This window comes from Myodes glareolus, chromosome 21 (assembly GCF_982192425.1).
Source record: "Myodes glareolus chromosome 21, mMyoGla1.1, whole genome shotgun sequence".
NCBI classification, from domain to species: Eukaryota; Metazoa; Chordata; class Mammalia; order Rodentia; family Cricetidae; genus Myodes; species Myodes glareolus.
This window is the reverse complement of record NC_142046.1, coordinates 22,466,307-22,483,424: the sequence shown is the minus strand read 5'-3', so window position 1 is coordinate 22,483,424 and position 17,118 is coordinate 22,466,307. Positions and strand designations below refer to the sequence as shown.

At 40.6% G+C, this 17,118-nt stretch overlaps 1 protein-coding gene across 4 annotated transcripts in view; it reads right to left on the bottom strand.

Annotated features, from left to right (window-relative positions):
- Spopl (speckle type BTB/POZ protein like) overlaps positions 1 to 13,114 on the bottom strand; it is a 52,187-nt gene extending 39,073 nt beyond the window's left edge. For 2 of the 4 annotated variants that reach the window (XM_085681200.2, XM_085681203.2), the window contains exon 1: positions 12,875 to 13,113. The gene's annotated coding sequence lies outside the window, so the exon portion shown is untranslated. Of the gene's footprint in view, positions 1 to 12,874 lie in introns of all 4 variants that reach the window. The other 2 variants (XM_085681201.2, XM_085681202.2) reach the window with 2 other exon arrangements.
- Between the last annotated feature and the right edge of the window lie 4,004 nt (positions 13,115 to 17,118).

Genomic DNA, 17,118 nt, shown 5'->3' with positions numbered 1-17,118 from the left:
CAATAATAAGTATTACAGGTAAAGCTGTTTTGGGTGGGGTGGGGGGGAATACTGTGTGACATACTATAGTTTGCAATGCCACTTTGTGCTGTAGAGGTGGGAAAGATGGCAGAACGGCGTGGTGCCTGTGGTTGAGAGAGGTGAAACTAGAAGGAAAGCAGGGCCAGCAGCGAGGTGTGCAGCAGCCTGGAGATCCTGCAGGCTTGAATGTGTTATGCAGCCAATCACCGTGGCTCTGAGCAATAGCATGATGTCCCAGACAGAGACCGGTTCATTTTGTTGTTGTTGTTGTTGTTGGACATCCTCAAAAGGTCTCCATGCTCCATGCTGCTGCTTCAAGGAGGCCATGCTGGTAAACTGCAGTCAATGCTGCCGCTGTAGGCCAATGTCTGTGATCTGTGCTGCCACTGGACACAACGTCAGTCCCCACGATCCATGCTACGACTCGGGGCCATGCTAATGTTCACGGTCTGTGTTACCACCAGAGGCCATATTGATGTCCATGATCAACATTGCCACTGGAGGTCATGTTGGTGTCCACAGTCTGTGCTGCCACCTGAGATCATGTTTATGTTCCTGGCCCATATTTCTGCCAGAGAACATCTGGATGTCTGTGGAGCATGCTGCCACTTGAGACCATGTTCATGTTGGTGGCCTGTATTACAACCAGAAGCTATGTGGATATCTGTGGCCTGGGCTGCTGCTAAAGGTCATGTGAATGCCCATGGTCCACGCTGCCATTTGAAGTAATGTGGAAGTTCATAATCCGTGTTGCCAGTGGCTGGTAATGGCAGGAAAGCATCTTTTGCAGTGGGATCAATGACTGAAGACTCATAATTGAGAATGAGGACACTGAAGGCTTCTGTGCCATACCCTCCAAGTTCGGAAGAAAAGAAATAGTGTAGGCAGGAAACTAGGGAAGAGAGTCCTTAAAAATTGTGACAAAGATGCTGAAGTGCATCTCTTCATAGTTGGCTGGGGGGTACGGAAGACTCGGTTAACTTTAAGGGGCTGGTCACTGGGAATCTGACCATGTTTCAGTGAGTATATGGGCAAACACGAATTGGATCTGGTGTATTTTTTATTTTTGCTTTTGTTTTTTAGTTGGGGAGGAGGGTAAGATCACAAGGGTGGGAGGGTGGACTTGGGAGGAATGGGAAACAAGTGCCATGAGGTGCATTATATGAAATCCCCAAATAATCAATAAAATATTATGTTGGAAAAAATAAAGGGCTATTTTATAACCTTTAAACTGATTTCATTTTCTGGCCCTTAGTTTTCTCTTTTCAGAAAAGAAATATCTAATTTGTCAATCACAGAAAGACTAGAGTGGGCAAGGGTGTAACAAGTAAGGTCTATAAAGTATTTAGGATAGTTTCTGCACTGTCCGTTACTAATTCTGTGTGCACTGATACTGACTCTGGGCATGTTTCAAGCTCACCTGACTGCTGAAACTTTCATACCAAATAAAAGCTACCCTTCTCTTTTCTCCCCTCTTTCCCTAATTTCTACTGTCTCAAGAAGATTTCATTAAAGAATTGATTAACATTTTTTAAAAATAAAATCGTAAAAGTTCTTATTTTTCTGCTTGCTTCATGAAGCAATGGTCAGAACTTTTGACCTTGAATTGCTTGACTTATTTACTCATTGTCCCTTATTATTAGTCTGCTATAACTCACTGAAAAATTCACTACAACAAGAACAAAAGAAACACCAAAGTAAATTAGCTGCCAGAGATGGGAGCAGCAGTATCTATCAAAAATTCTGCACTAATCTTGCAATACCGTCCTGACAACCAAGTGTAAAATAGTCTCTGAAACATCTTAAATTCATCAAGAGGGGCTCAAGGGATGGGATGGGATGGCTCAGCAGTTAAGAGTACACACTGCCTTTGCAGAGGACCTGAATTCAGTATCCAGCACCCATGCTGGGTCGCTTATAATTAACAACTGGAGTTAACTCTTAATTCCAAGGGATTCTGAGCCCGCTTCTGGCTTTCAAGGATGCCACACTCATATGTACAATCACACTGACATATACTCATGATTAAAAATGGAAGTAAAACTTTTACTTAAAAAAAAATCAAGAAACTGCAGGCCGCTAGTTTATGTAAATACTTATACTATTATTTCCTCTACTAACCGTCTGAAAGAAATGCTTCATTACAACTGATTAACTACATATTTTAAATATATATTAAAATAATTTGTTTTTATCTGTTTTAAAGTCATTCAAACAAATCTAAGCAATTCTTCTTGTTCTAGAACTCCAAGACTCTGATTTTTTTTCCATTTCTTTAGCATATAGTGAACAAGTTTCTAAACAGACCAGGAACCAGTCTATTTAGACAAAGACAATAAAGATCAGAGAGATGAAGTAGATAAGCAATGCCCCCAAACTCACTGGCCTTCCTGACACGTGTGAAGATGGAGCAGCACTGCAGCCAGGTTCCTCCAACTCCTCATCATTGTTTCCAGACCACTTTTCTAACCTTCTGCCAAAACTGACAACTTCAGGGGCTAAGCTTTTACTCTTCTCCACTGATGTATCATTTCTTCCCCTTCGGTTTATTGGAGATTTCATGACTGCCTCCCTCACTTCTAACCGTTACTATTCCAAACATCAATAAGACTACTCCTCACACCTGTTGACTTTCAACCTACTAGCAACCAATTCCTTGCCCTTCTAAATCTCATCTACTTAACATGCTATCAATGTTTCTCATATAAACTTGTTGGATAGCTTTACTAGCTCTGAAAATAAATCCTGTTTTACCTTTTTATAGCAGATTTAATCCTTTAATACCTTTCTACTAATACATCCCTGCTCTGTCACCAGTTTTTCTTACAATTATCTTCCTTATCAAACATGAAATCACATGGTATCACTTCCAACACTTTCTAGAGAGCATGCTTAACAATCCACTTCTTTGTTCCATTACCACAACCTCCAGGTAAATCCTCTATTCCTCAAGATCACCACCTTTATTTGAGCTGATGAATAAAGCACAGAAAGGCCTCAAAAAAAGCAGACTAACAGCTTTCAAAGAGTATAGATTTCATTAATTAGTACTGTTTAAAACTCACAGCTGTCAAACGATTTGCTTCAAAATAAAAGTATTACCAAATTATGAAATAACTAGTTGAAGAGATTATATTAAATATCACAAGAGCTTTCAGACTGTTCATAATGGTAGGCCCTACACAAACATACCTATTTCAACTTAAATTGTAAAATTATTAATTCAATTCCAAGGCTGTTCTAGAGTCACTTTGACTGTTCACAGACCTATAAAGTAATAGCTCCTATGTTATAAAGCAAATATTTGCATCATGCCACACAGCTTTATTAAACAGAGCCAGTAAGCGTCCTCTAAGATGAACTGACCAGTTTTTCAATTCATATACCCTTCCACACTTATGATGGCTGATCTTGGCTGTCAACTTCACAATATTTGGAATCAACTAAAAGCCAAGCAGCTGGACACATTTGTGAGAGTGTCTTCACTGAATTAATTGAGATGGGAAGACCTACCAAGTCTGGATCATTTGAGATTAGATTCCCACCTTAAATCTGGGCTACACATTCTGGTGGCAACACACGTAAAAGAACAAGTGAGAAGTTAAGTTTTCCATCTAGCCTGCTTGGCCTCATTCTCACAGGTATGTTCATTCCTTAACTGGCATTAGAGCCTTCTTCGAGATTCCAATGTAGTCTAGAGACCAGCTAAAACATTCAGCCTTGTGGACTAAGAAGCTATTCCTAGCCTTTATGTCAAGAGATGGCCACTGTTGGGCTAGCCAGACCACAACCTGTAAGTCCCCTTTAAATATATATATATAGATTTATGCTATTCATTCTGTTTCACTAGAGATGCCTGGATAATATCCGTCATTGTCACTTACTCCTACCTGGCAATTCAAGATTATCACAAGTTACAAAAATATACTTTTTGTTAGAACTCAAAGACGCCAATAAAGGGAGCAGCATCAAATATATCTCCGAAATCACTCATGGCAGGAGTGAATTTGCAGCTCCAAATCCTCAGTGTTTGTCCAGGTTAGGTTTGCCGTTGTTGCTGTTGTTGACACACGCTATAGTCAACTGGCAAGAGGAACCCTGATTGAGAAAAATACCTCCACTGGACTAGCTGTAGCCACATTTGTAAACATTTCCTTGATTACTGATTAATGTGGGAGGATTCTAATATAACCTATATTCAATAAGAGTTTAGACCTCCCACATTCAAAATCAATACAAATATTACAGGCTATTTCCACTGCTCTTGGATGCCCACCAGACCCTGCTGGGAAGATACTGTACATTTTGATCTCAGGGCATCAAGAATTCCAGTAGATATTGACTGGGAAACGTCCTTCCTGATGGCTAACTTTCATAGCACAATAAGGTGCTATGTGCTGTAGGATGATCTTTCTGTATGATGTGAATGAATATGGATTGTTCCTATTGGTTAATGATAAAAGCTGGCTGACCAATAGTCAACCAGGAGAAGTTTGGCAGAACAATCAAACTGAGAACTCAGATGAGAAGGGGTGGAATCAAGACAGATGCCAAACAAGTCAGTCGTCAAACAAGCAGGACGTTGAAAATGAGGTAAAAAGCCTTGAGTCACATGACGAAGCATAGAGATATGGGTTAACTTTAATGTAAGAGTTAGCTAGTGCTAAGGCTGAGCTATTGGTCAAGCATTACTAATTAATTTAAACCTCTAAATGATTATTTGGAAACGTCTATGGGACAAAGAGAGCAAAGGAACTGCCATTTACAGCTATGCATGACGTTGAAAGAGAAATATCAACAGTCTTACCTATCTGTGAAGCCCAGCAGCTAAAATAACTACCTGCCTGGCATGATATGTAAGTGGCTTTAATTTCATAACTCAATAGTGAAAAATAAAACCTAGTAACCTTCAGTGAAATATAAGTTTTAAATATACATATAACAAAAAATTAAATATCAAAATAAGCATGTTATGAGCCCATAGTGAAATTTAATTTCTCAATATTTGGTCATTTCCAGTTCTGGAAACAGTAAACTCATGTAGACAGTAACATAATCTTAAAATGTAACAAAATCTTACAGAAGAACAAAAGAGACATCACAACCTTGGTAGTAGGTCACTAGTCATTATATTACACTGCTGTGTAATTAAAGTAGCAAGATCGCAGATTAACTCAATAAGTGCCTAAAAACTTGACTTGCTTGCGAAGTTTAAAAAGTTGTGCCATGTGTAGTAAGCTACACAGACATGTATCATTTGTCAAACACTAATAAATTATATTGGAAAGTTATCATTTTTATGAGAATCTTATTTTCCTCAAACAATATTTAAATCTGTTTCATATTCTGCATGTGGTTAACTGAGACCATCTTACAGAATGTGAGACTCCACAGGTCTCTGTTCCATTTTCCCTGAGTATGTCTACAAGGAAAGAAGTCATATTTATTTCGAGAAAACCTATTCACAATGTAATACCATTTTATAGCAATAATGATAGCTAAAAAATAAGATATGATATAAAGCTAATGCAGCAGAATATGTAAGAACTAGAATTACTGCTCACTATTACAAGGTTACAGATGCATAAATTATATATACTGCTCATAAACCACAGTGGAATTAAATTACAAATCAAAGATAGAGATGGTTGAGAAATCTCAAAACACCTGGATATTAACACATTGCCAAATACACTAAATTAAATGAAATTAAAAGACAACTTAGTGAAATTTGTGGATGTACCAAAACAACCTTTAAAAAGAAAGTTATTGGCCAGGCAGTGGTGGCCCACGCCTTTAATCCTAGCACTCAGGAGGCAGAGGCAGGCGGATTTCTGTGAGTTTGAGGCCAGCCTGGTCTGCAAGAGCTAGTTCCAGGACAGGCTCTAAAACTACAGAAAAACCCTGTCTTGAAACACCAAAAAAAAAAAAAAATTAAAAAAGGTATTAACAATGAATGAGTATATAGTTGACCTCTTATGTATTTGTGGAGTCAAAAATGAAGTGCAGACTAAAATGATTTTTTTAAGAAACAAACTGCATGTATACTGAACATCCAAGACTTAGAAACATTGTAAAAGATGGAGCAGAAAGATTATAAAAGCTAGCAAACTCAGGGAGTTTGATGTGAAATTCTCTCCCATAATGTCAGCATCTGTGCTCATGAAGTCTACAAACGTGACTGCCTACACATGAGTGTGCAGGCACAACAACAGCCATAGTTAAGCATACAAGGAAAAGACCACAAGGCCTCAGCCTGTGCACAGAACTGTAGACAACAAAGGAACGCTGAAAGTAGGAGAAAAGTCTCCAGAGGGAGACCACTTGACTATCCATATCAAATGGCCAGCCCCGAAACATACATACAAGTAACAATATACACAGACTGAGCAGATTATATTTAAGTGTGTGTGTGTGTGTGTACAAGCACGTGTGTGTATTCATGTAACAACAAAGAAAAAACGTCGTAGGGAATACATAAGGGGTTTAAAGGGAGGAGAAAGAAATGATGTAATTATATTATATCCTAAAAATAAAAGAAATAATAAAAAAGAAATTATAACAATTCTTTACAAACTGTTGGAAGATCCAACCTATCATGACCTTAATACTAAACCAAATCAGAACACTACAAGAAAAGTACAAATAAGTATCTGTCATAAACAGAAAATTCCCCAAAACAATGTAGAAAAATCATAACCAACAGTAAATTGTCAGGTCCAAAGAAACTCCATTTCCTGGTGGCGAGACAAAAGCCAGCATTCCTCAGGAACTTGTGAAGCCAGTTCCCTCTACCAAAGGACCCATTAAAGTAATCACTGCCAAAAGGGACAAATGGCAAGCCATGGTGTTATCAGCATACCACACCTCTGCTGCCCTCCAGGTTCCCTCAGTATCACAAGTACCTGTTACACATTTCAAAGTCCATGCTAGTATCCCAGCTCTTCCCATAATCTCCCTACCCTAAACTCTCCCAGTTCACAGGCTTCCTTCCCCTCAGCTACTTATTCTCCCAAAGGTAGAGGAACACGTTTTCTAAATGTTATTGTTCTACAGGTATTATTAAAGGTGCTATTACCAGCTCACATTCAAGGTAGGGATGCATGCAACCTATCACAAGCACAATTTGAGACAATGCTCTGAGGACAATATTGCTTTATGTATTTAGAGAAAATGCTTCACTATCTAGTCCCTGAGTACCTGGGGCTGATAATTTTCCTATCTCAGCCACTTGGATGATGGAATTACAAGTGTGCGCCACCCCATCTAGTCCCTTAAATTTTAAATTTGGTAGTTTTAGCTATGGAAAGTTCAGTTGCACATAATTATGTTACACAATCCATATATTATTCTAGTAATTAAGAAATAATGACGACAACATTCCAGAACATATGAAAAGCCCAATTGTTACTTACAATGACCTACAGAACTAAAAAGCAGGAAGAACACAGGAGCAGCAGATATTAAGGGTGATAATAAATTGCAAAAGGAAATTTCAAAAGTCATAACTTTATAACATAAAATTTATGGAGACTACCTTAGATTAGAATAACACAGTGTTTCAGTAGCACATTATACAGAGCCTCTCTGTCGTTTTAAAGACAGTACTTCCATGTTTCTGTGAGCGGGCTCAGTAGTTTAGTGTACCTACAACCAAGCCTAACGACCTGAGTTCAATCCCTGGAACCTATGTGGAAGGAAGGAAATCACTTCCACAACGTCCTCTGACCTCTACACATGCACCATGGCAAGTATGTATGTGTACACACACACACACACACACACACACACACACACACACATAGTGGGGGTGAGGGCTGTAAAAACAATTTAAAACCCATTTTACTGGGCATGCAATGATTGAATATATTCATTCCCTGCATAAGAGACTGAAGTTCAAGGCGGGCCTGACCTACCAAAAGAGATTACCTCAAAACAATGTAAGATACATCTTAAATCCTTTTTCCTTCACATCACTATTTTCCTTGACTGGGACCCTGCTCAATCAAGGCTTTGCCATTTACAGCGTTAATAACCTCTGCCTAGACATGCTGTCAAATCACCTGAAGGATTTCTTTACCCTTCTCAGCTACTATATTACCGACTCCACCTAAGTCCAATGGCCGATAAACACTCTGGCCCAACACCACTCTTTTTCCAAGGCAACTCTAACAAACTGCTTTGACAGCACTATTCACACCAGAGTAACAAATATGCTTCTACCTGTCCACTGTTATCAACACTCCAAATTCTTAACTGCACACCTAAATCTAGACCTCGTACCTGATGGTGAGTCTTCTAAAAATGACTCTAAATTACTAAGGGATAGTGAGTGTAGATATGTATAGAATCCAAGTGTCACTTAAAAAAAAAAATGGGCCTGAGCTCAGAAAGAAAAATATGGCTCACGTTATAGATTGCCCCCTCTATGTTTATAGTGGTAACTTTGGCAATTAAACAGAATTTAATCATCAAATAATTTAGGGGCGGACTGACTGAAAATGTCAAAATTGTCTGCATGTTGCTTAAGCCAGAGTGTATTCTGTAGTTTTAACTGACTTCTCAGCTGCATTCCAATTTGTTTCCTGGAGTCTGCAGAGATGGCTGAGGTTTGGCACATTTGCTGCTCTTGCAGAGGACCTGGTTGTCCAGTTTCCAGCACTGACATGGTGGATCACAACCATATGTAACTCCACTGCCAGGAAAGCCAAGACCATCATCTGTCCTCTGCAGGCACTGCATAGCGGCAATCATACTACTGGTCATGGACACTTGCCTCTCAGGCTACACCCTCCTGGAGCCAGGCTTCTCCTCTCGGGGATTCCAAATCTAGTCTATAACCAAGTCCTGTCAATTTTGTCTTTCAAATATTTGAAAAATAAAAGCTACTTCAACTCTACTGTTTCAACCCTAAATCATTTCTTGTTCAAATTACTTATCCCCAAGTACCTGGACTAGAAAGCAGCATCTTAGATGTGCACGATTCTAACACTGAGCTGCATGCTCAAACCAAATGATGCTTACAGCTATATTCAAAGCCATTCCAAGCATGTTCATTGAACTAACAATACAACTACTTCACAAACTTTTAAAAACTTTAACAGCCATCTGACATACAAAAACATTCATTCTATTGTGTTGCTGAAACAAGACAAAGAGCAAGACAATCAAGCACAAACGCCTTCCGTATCTGGTCACACACGCGGCCTCAGATAAGCTGTCCCAAGTGCTCTCTACACAGCACTGCTTTATTTCCCTAAAACCTAAAGGAAACCTCAGCATCTAGATCCAATTTTTAAAAATAAGGGAGATATTCAGAAAGGTGAGAAGCCTACCTACTGTAGCCAGCCAAAAGGGGCTGGCAGCAAAGGATCACAGACTCTAAGTCATTCGTTGTCACTGCACAGCTTACTCAACTGCAGAAACAATATTGTTTCAAGTTCCTATTTTGCAAAAAGGGAACGGTAGCAAAGCGTTCTTTAAAGGAGTCCCAGTCTAAATAATACGAGTTTGTGTATGACACAGTGTTCTATAAACATTAGTCACTGATCATTATCTTTAACATGACTACCAGTCCTCATTTCAATGGATCTGCTTACTTACCGCCATCTGTCAGTGCCACACTAGAGGATGGTGGCAGAGACGTCATCGTCATCATCATCATCATCATTCTCTAACAGAGCATTCCTTATCCAATTCTCTACAGAAATTAAATCCCAAAAATCTGACTGCAATAACTATTTTGTTCTCAGAAGTAAACGTTCTCAAGAGTGATATACAGCTAGTACCATGAAAGCTGCTTCTGAGATACACTCTGCAAGACATTATAGTATTAAAATTTTGATTTTTCCTGGGACCATGGACAAGGGCTTCAGTGTTTTCCAATGAGGAAGAGATAGACACTGCATGCCAATTTTCTTCCTTCTCTCTCAGTCTCAAAGCTTTAAAAGTCAGATCTGTGTCAGTTATTTTTCTTCCAGTTGTGCTGCCTACATTATCTTAAAGCCAAAAAACAAATGTAAATATGAGCAAACCAAGAAATTAACATTAGCAACAACTGAAGAGAAGGTAGGAGACAGAATCTGGATGTGCAAAACTTAGGACTGTTCTAGGCCAAGGCATAACTCTAGCAAAGGCAGTGTCATCCAAAGCAAAATGCACATTCCATAGGTAATACTAAACCATTTCAGACTCTACATGGGAGAATATTTTTATTTCAAGTTATGTACTGTGATGATGTGAATGAGAAATGTCCCTGTTGGGTTCATGTGTTTGACACTGGGTCCAGCTGGTAGTACTGTTTTGGGAACTATGGAATATATAGGTGGTTCAAGTCTTGCTGGAGGAAGCACATCCTTAGGGAGTTTCTAGCCTTGTCCCATTTCCAACCTGTTGCAAGATATTTGACAACACTGTAAAACAATGTGTTACTGTGATTGTTTAATAAAAAGCTAGACGGCCAATAGGTAGGCAGGGTGAATAAGCCAGACATCCAGGCAAAGAGAGGAACTGGGGATGAATCTAGGAACACAGAGCACATGCCAGGAGTCTCAGGACAAGTTGTAGGTACAGAATGGAAGGTAAAAAGCCACATGGTAGAATGTAGATTTAAAAATATGGGTTACGTTGAGCCATAAGAGCTAGTTAGGAACAAGCCTAACCTACAGTTGAGCTGGCTGGCGGGACAGAGGAAGACTTGTTATGCCTACTCTTGCTCTCTCTGGTTTCTGTGTGAGGTAGACATGCATCATCTTGCCTTCTTGCTCACACTGCCTCCTCCAATGACACCTTCCCCACCATTATAGACTCTCCCTCTCAGACTATACACTAAAATAAATTCACTATGTTGCTTTTGGTAATGGCATTTTATCCCTGCAACACGAAAGAAACTAATACAAGTACATATATATATATATATATATATACATATATATATATATATATATGTATATATATATATATATTTGTGTAATTAAAAGGGCAAATAGTTCAATTTTTATTACTTAGAATAATGAAGTGAATCAAAAATATCTTACATGACAGTTCACAGAAGGTAAACAAATACAGAAAAAAATGTCACAAGTTCAAGGTGAGTAAATTTTAGCAATCAGGCAAAAGTCTGGGAATATGAATGTATGTAACAGGTGCAATGACAAGAGTTGCCATTCTTCTAAATGAAGGCAAAGCTTTGCCGCATGTAAAGTCATGAAGAAGACTATCAACCCAGCTCTAAGTATTTAACTTCTTGCACCAAAACCATCATGTAATTCTCCCACTATGAAAAATCTGGTATGTCACTTCACTTATTCTCGAAACAATGAAATTTTACACATTCCAAGCAGATATATGAAATAGGCGTCCCAATTTTCCTATGCAAAAATAGGAAACGTAATGTTAAAGTCATGTGTTTTAAAAAATATTAATTCACATAACAATGCGGTACAAATCATACATATATCAAAAAATCTTAAGTTAAAAAAAATAAAGCAACTCTCTTTTTTTCTTTGTTTGTTTGTTTTTTCGAGACAGGGTTTCTCTGTGTAGCTGCTGTGGCTGTCCTGAAACTCACTCTCTAGACCAGGCTGGCCTTGAACTCACAGAGATCCACCTGCCTCTGCCTCCCTGGGTGCTGGAAGTAAAGGCTTGTGCTGCCACCACCACCTGGGCCAACTCTCAATTCTTACCTTCCTTTCCTATCATCAACTTACCAACAATCCCATCAAGTGGGGCTAAGAATTGATGATACAAGTACCACTTCTGAAGTATTTACCATTTCCCAGGCACTTCCAAGTACTTTAAGGGCATTAACTTCTGCAAGCACTACTACCACCGAAGAGTTTTATCACCATCTCTTTTATATTAAAGGCTCGAAGAGTTAAATGACTTTCTCACACCCAGAACAGGAGTAGGAAGTTTGGCAATTCAACTATACACTCTGTGCGCCTAACCATGAGGGAACACTTCTCTCAAGAATGATGGAATAATCATCTAAAATATTCTGCCACTCTTATTATCCGGGGGGCAGGGGTGATTTTCTGAGTTATAAGCCTTTTGCTACTTCAGTTTCCCGCACAATAAACAGTGGATTCCAACTGTAGAAGAAAATAAGAAAAGCCTCCTAACGGGGCAAACCAAGCCCAGAATTATTCAGATATAGATGAAATGTCAGAAACGTGGGAAGAATGGGCAGACAGCTTAACCATAGTAATCAGTCGTGGAAATAGAGGAGACGGCTTTTATTTCTACAGGGACCTTCAATTTCTTCGAGGGAGAAAATTCTATCATCCCTTTCCCTTGAGTTAGCACACAAACATACATTATACTTAGGAAGAGGGAGAATTGGGGGGAAGACAGCAGCCAAAGGAAGAAAAGGGGGGGAAACAAACTGTCGATATTCAAAAATTAGACCCTGAATTACGGGATTAGCCTGTCACGTCCTGGTAAATAAGAGCAGTTAAGGACAAGAGTGTAGTTGGAGACGCACGCTCCTGTGGTCTGGAGAATTGAAAAGTCGCCCTAAAATGAGCTAACAGGGACGACAGTTTACAATACCCCTGCTTGAGGTGAGGGGGACAGGGCAAGACGACAGAGGGGTGCAGCCGCTTGCTTTGGGAAGGAAGGGAAAGGCATAAAGGCGCAGCTACGTGGATGCAGGTGAGGAAGGAGTTAGACGCGAGCAAAAGGGGACCTGGGGCAAAGCAGCGGGCTCCGGGAGGGCCAGGGACGTCCAGAGGAAGCAGAAGCGCCAGAGGGAGGGCCCCGGGGACAGGGCCGGAGTGCACCGACCAAAGCGGCGGTGGCTGGCGCGGCGAGCGGAGCTGGCCCGGGATCGGGCAGCGGTAGCAGCACCTACCCGGACACGCGGGGCGGCGGGCGGACCCTCGCCGGGGGCCGAGGCTGAGGCGGCGGCGAGCTCCTGCAGCGGGCGCCCCGGCCAAGCCGCATCCTCCTCCCGGCCGCCCTCCTCGCTCGCACAGGCTGCTAAACTTCTCGCCCACCGTAAACACGCCTAGCCACTGCCAGAGGCTGCGCTCGGCCCGAGCCCCCGCCCGGCCTTCGGGCTCGGGCGTCCAGTTTCCGGCCCGCTAGTCACCAGGGCGCGTGCGCCGAAGAGCCCTTCCTGCTCTGAGACAGGGAACTTCCGGCGGCGGGTGTGCCTGCTGCTGGGCTGCAGGCTTGAAAGTGTTAGGCGGTTTACTGCTACCCTCGCCCTTGCACCTCCTAGTAGAAAACTTCCCCGGGTGCCTCCTAACTCAGGAAGTGCCACATAATAAAACAGGAGGACCCAGTGCCCTTTAGGATGCACCAGGGTGTAAGGTTTGCTCACTTCCCATTCTGAGCCCCAAACTAATAACTGAAAACTAAATCAGTGTGGGTAAATCGTTGAAGATGAAAGCTCTTTAGGTTGGAGGGATTGAAGGGAACTTTTTCATACAAGAGAGAAGTCTCTTTCTACAAGACCAGTCAACAATTGGAGATTGGACCAAAGTTAATTAAAATTTAGCAAATGTGGGGATATAGTGGTTAATGCTTCATCTATTTAAGCCATTTAGAATTTAGAGAAATGGATGACACCAGAACATTTTAATTGGAAAACTTACATTGGTTACTTGTCTTGTTCCTACAACAAAATATCAGAGGAAAACAATGTAAAAACAAGGCGGCGGTCTGGGAGTAATTTTACTTGCTCATGGATGGTACAGTAAATCATGGCAATGAAGACATGGTGATGGAGGCTAGGGACAGCTGATCATATTGCAACCATGGTGCAGAAGCAGAATGATGAATGTTGACCCTGCTTTGTACTCAGTCTGAGACCTACCAGGATGACAAATTTAACTATCACATATCTGCCCTTGTTAACGGAATACCCAGGTGACAACAGAAATCTCACACACCACAAACAATCATCAGTTATGGGAAGATAGTTATTGAGAGGTGAGGAAACAGGGGACATACAAAGAAAAAAGACCTTTTGAAAAAAACAGAGAGGCAACTTGGAAAGCCAAAATCCAGTCTTTCCTTGAGAGCTGGGTATTTTTAAGACTCTGAAGAGTTTTCCTTCCTTACTTTGGAGGTTTGTCAATTTGAAGACAGATAGGATGGTTGATTGGTTCACAACTGTTGTGTGACATGCCCTGAAGTTGTTGACACAATCCATCAGCCAGGGACTTACTGGTGGGAGATAAAAGCTGCAAGACTATGTCTCAAGTCAAGATAATGAGGAAGAAAATGGCCAATTAGGAAATTTGGCACCTTTATGACCTGCCTCTATGCCTATCTGTCTGCCTACCCCAGGCTGTGTAACTCCTGGCCTCTCATTACCTTCTCTCAGAGATAACCCTAACTGTTCACAGAAGTTTGGGAGGCAATGATTGCTTAGCTGCTTTGAACTGACAACATGGAGACAGCAGTCAGAGTGACTCAGAGGAGGATCTATCTAAGGAACCAGGATAAAACTTAACTGATGGTTAGGATCCAGAGTATAAGACAGCCATTTGGTGATGATGGGTGTATTTTGAACTTGCCATAGGAGTGGGACACCATCTGTAACATATAAAAAGGGAGACTTTGTGGTACTATAATTCCTACTGAGAGTACAGTTAGAAAAATAGCTGGGACAGTTTTGCCCTTATGAGGGGAAGAGAACAGGCAAGAAAATCATCCCAAGAATTCTTCATAGGTAACAATGACAATGAAGAATTCTCTGCCACCATTGCCTACTGAAAGATGTGTGCGCCTTAGAGGAGGCCATTTTTTTAGGTCAAGAAGCCTTCCATCAATCATTTTAAATTTAGAAGTCAGTCATTGGGTTTTCTCTATTATATACCTCAGGGAAACATTAAGAGACAAGATTAGTAAGGAAAGTTCCTTGACATCATGATTAACATAAATTTTGTTTAGTAAGGTAAATTGTAACTGTATGACCAGCAAGGCATTGCACCAGATCCCTCTAGGACTGATGGATGTTTGGAAACCTCACATGAGAAATTGATGAGAGAAACTGTATTATTAATTAATCCCTCCCAACAATATATACCTTACATAATTTTTGATGGGAGTGGACAGTAGAGAACAAGTTTGAGTAAAGTCTGGGTCCCATTTCATTTCTCATTGAGGGTAAAGTCAAATGACATTTCTTTCACTTTTTATGAAATTTATACATTTATTTTACATCCCAACTGCAGTTCCCCCCCCTTTCCTTGCATTCCCTACCTCCACCTGCTCTCCACATAACCCCAATCCAGCCCTCCTCTATTTCTGTTTCTGTTCAAAAAGGGACATAACTCCCATTGGTGTCAAAAAAGCATGGCATATCAAGCTGAGGGAGGACTAAGCACCCCACCACCACCCTTTGTATTAAGACTGGGTAAGGCAGCCCAGTACAAGAAGTAGTTTCCTAAAAGCCAGTCAAAGCGGACTCTGCTCCCACTGGCAGGGGTGTCACAAATAAACCAAGCTATACAACTATCACACATAAGCAGACAACCTATGTCAGTCTGAAATGACATTCTGAAAAGGAAATATAGTGTCATTGTGCTTTGTTTAATAGATTTCCACCAATGACCCATGGTTACAACACTGGTATTTTGAATAATTTCTCTTAATCCTGTGATTTTTTTGACTAAAGGATATTTAATTGCCTCATGTAATCAAAGAACATGGGTGGTTAGAACACAACACATCACATTGCAGTTGTGGGGGCTTGTCTTGCAAAGGAGTAAGGTACCACAAGTAGTGAAAATATGGTTGGAATTAGTCTTAACATTTAGAAGGATAGGCCATATCACATTTGACCTCATAGTCAGGTCATATCACATTTGTACTAGAATGGCCAGCAGATCCTATTGGGCTTAGATACAAGCCCCCTCTCAGGGGGTAGTAGACACATATCTCTAGAAAATTTCTGTGGCCTTTAGTCATTCTTTTAAACCTAAATTTTATTTTGTTAACGTACTCTACCCTTTCCTTCTTCTTGTAATAATATTCCAATTCTGTGTCCTACTTTAGATAGTGAAGCCATTTCTAATGAGTATCTTGCATCTGATGTTCATTGTTCTGGAATCCCTAAGACTGTGAAAATTTCTCCAAGTAAGTCTGTCCTTTTACGAAGGGGGATTGTAGACATAAGGCACCCTCAGTCTGCCATTTCTTTTGGCCAAGTTTGGAATAGCCACCAAAGGAACTAAATTGGTTGGAAGACTGTGCTTTTGGTATAACTGGTATTAAACCAATGGATCCAGAATGTAGAAATAGCCTATTGAAGGATGAGTGTAGTTGGGACAACTACATCTTTTCCAGGTAGGCTAAGGTTTAGGGATACCAGAGGAGCTCTCAGATCCATCCAACCAACAGGATGTTAGAGGACCTTTGGGTCATTTTAGTCATGACAGATTCAGCCTGGTAAATGAGATTAACTCTGGAAGGCCTGGGTACCCAGAAGGTTATTCTTATCAGTTGGAGTTGTTCCTCCATAAGTATTCCACAGGTACAACTCCAGGGAGCTTTTGGGACAGTTTTATAAATTACAGTGAACCTTGTCTGGTCAGGCTCATGAACTCTGCACAAAAACATTCCAGATTGAAAGTAGGCCTTGCATTTGGTTAGCCATTCTTGCCCAGGGGTATTCATTATACTGACTGTAACAACAGATTTGTCCCTGACAATTTTGAGTTTCCATACAGGTGTCAACCAGGAAAGAATTGAAGGGAGAACTTTACTGGGGCACATGTAAACGGCGACTGCTCTTTTGTTTCCCAGCTGCTCAGACCCAAATAATCACACACAAACTATATTAGTTACAACACTTTTTGGCATATGTCTCAGGCATATTCCTAGCTAGTTCTTACATATTAACCCAAAGAGGCTTGTTATGGAGCTGGTTAACCATTTGGGCAAGAAACTGCTCTTGTCTGGACTGCTTGATGATATGCTGTATAAACTGGACATATAGGACCCACAGAAAAGTGACTACTGAACTTGCCTAAAGGTGAGACAGTCCTTCAGGGTTCCTGTTTCATGAAAGAGTCTACCAGACATTCTGTAGGACACAGAAGAAAGTGACTGACAAACTGACAATAGAGGTAAATTAGTCTT